The following is a 2,545-nucleotide window of genomic DNA, read 5'->3' as shown; positions in this document are numbered from 1 at the left end:
TGCCAAAGGCCAACAGCACCAACTGCTTCTGCTTCATGAGAATTGCCATTAAAATACCTCCTCCTCCCTGCACCAGCTACCACACTTAGAGGGAAAAAATACTTTCAATATGCTGCTAAGTGATAATCAGGCTCTAAGAGTCAATGTGAGTTGGCATTTCTTGTTCTTTACTCTTCATGAGAAATCAGCAACCCAGTTTATCAAAAATCCAAACCCATAAACATGATTCCTTACTTCAAAGATATCTTCAATGCCATTAACACCAAGTTTTAGAAATAAATAATCCTGAGAACAAGGCTTGCAAAAATGACCAACCTGACAATGCAATTAGCACCCACCTCACTACTGAAAAGAAGAATGGTTATTATTCCTCATATCAAAGTAACATCATGGACAGTGATTATCAAGGGCCATGAGGACAAATGGTTTGTGAAAAACAACTTCCCTTCACCGCATACCCTCAAATTGTAGCCATTAACTTACCTGTCTGCTTGAGTTTGGCTACCCTCATGGAAAGAAGATCATTATTCTGCACTATCTCAAAGCTGAAGGACTGGCTGTGATCCTGGAATTGGCAGAATGCAGCTTATCCCCATACCTCTGGCATGGATAGTGCTGGAAGCCAATCTGATAGCACAGTCCAGGCTTCCCAATTCACACAACGCCTAAGACTCGCTTTTGGGTCCTGAATGACTAGATGAACTACTCTATGGCCCCCCAGAGAAAAGCTGGGCCCATCACTTGCTTAGCCAGCCACATCTTCTCATAAGCATTCATCACTCTGACCAGACTCTTGAGGTAAACCCTCAGTTACCTTTTCCAACTTCTTTTTCTCAGCATGAAGAAATCCAGTCGATAAACACTGCAGTTACACACTGATAAGCACGTATTCAAAGTAAACAGGCACTGCCCATACTTTGATCACAATCAGTTTTAAATGCCTAAAATCTGTATCTTATTGATAATGCTGCTTCATTCATATGCAGAGAAAACCAAACTTCCTGTGGAAAGCATCCAAAGATGACTAAATCTTCCAGTGGACAGTTTTCTCAACAAACAAAAATGTAAAAGAAAGTTAGTATCTCTTAAAGATTCCATAAAAAATTTATGAAATGGTAGATGGTTTCAGTCTATCAGTAACATTAATTAGATGGATCCAGTTATTATCCTGGGCTAATGCCTATTGCGTAGTGTCATAAGGCAAACAAGAACAATGTGGACAATTAAGATGTGCAGGTAAATCCAAACCCCTTTTGTAAAATTTTACTGAAGCCTCTAACAAAAATTTTATGGATCAGGAAATGGGTTGTAAAGGGATTCATCTGGATTTTCATCCATGCTAAAGAGCAAGGAAACAGCCAAAGGATAAATGGAAAAGCAAAGTCTGGATACTTGTATCAGGACAATCAACATCTGAATAAATAATCACCCAGCACTGCTGTTTTTAGACCCAGAGGCTCTCAGAAAAAGAATTACAAAGTATATTTAAATTAATATTCCCCAGATACATGTGCCTCATCCATTTACTAACTTCTATGTCATTTTAATATAAACGTTAATGTGTTACAATGTAACTCTTAGGAGCTTTAAAAAAAAAAAGATGTTATTTTCCTCTAGTTAAAAATAGTACTTTATGTGAAGAGAGAACTAACAAATAGTCCAGTTAACTTTCCCTAAATATATAAAATGAACTTACTACATCTTTTAAACCACTCAGAAAAAGTACTGCTTTAAGGTGTTTTATATAATGTAATCAAGCTTTTACAGTTACTCCTCCCATTAAACCCTTATGTTTCACTTGAATTACTACAAACTAAAGTCCTCTCTAAATCTGAATTATGAGCATTAAACCACTGCCTGGCCATAAGTAAACACCTATTCTGACAATACAGAACTGAGAAAAAATTCTTTCAGAGACCATTTCTTGATAGCTCTTAGGTAAATCACCTAACAGTGGGTCAATCAGTAACGACATTAAATGCAAAGATGGAAATTTTGTAGTTGGACATTTTTACTCCACACTTTTTAATTTAATGATGGCAAAATACTTAGAAAGTGGGACCAAGGGGGAAGAAATTATAAGGAATTCAGCTATGTCCTCAAAAGGAATAATATAATGCCGTCAGAATAAGACTGCATAGGACGCTGATGGCTCTCATGCCCATGCCTCACATGATGGGGACATCCGAACCAGGCCTGTGTCTTAGGGAAGTCTAGTTGAGTGTAAGACTAGAACAGGGGAGCTACACAGGGTATAGAAGGAGGGGTTACAAACTATCTTCACTAACTTTTTCCATACCCAGTAAAAGAATAGATGATCTTTAAATTCAGGTGGGTAAATTTAGTATTACTTCAGGAGATACTAACCAAAATCCACCTTTTCTCATGTCCACCAATTTCAAAATTAAAGGCTTAAAAAATTAGCTGATTAGCTCTGATGCATTTAACATGCAAGTGTCATCAGCTGACTCTGAGAAACTGATTGCTAGCCAATGCCTTTGTAAGCAAACATGGCCACCAATTGCCTACATTTCCGAATTATGCC

This window comes from Balaenoptera acutorostrata, chromosome 1, assembly GCF_949987535.1.
Source record: "Balaenoptera acutorostrata chromosome 1, mBalAcu1.1, whole genome shotgun sequence".
Lineage (NCBI taxonomy): Eukaryota > Metazoa > Chordata > Mammalia > Artiodactyla > Balaenopteridae > Balaenoptera > Balaenoptera acutorostrata.
This window is presented reverse-complemented; position numbering follows the sequence as displayed.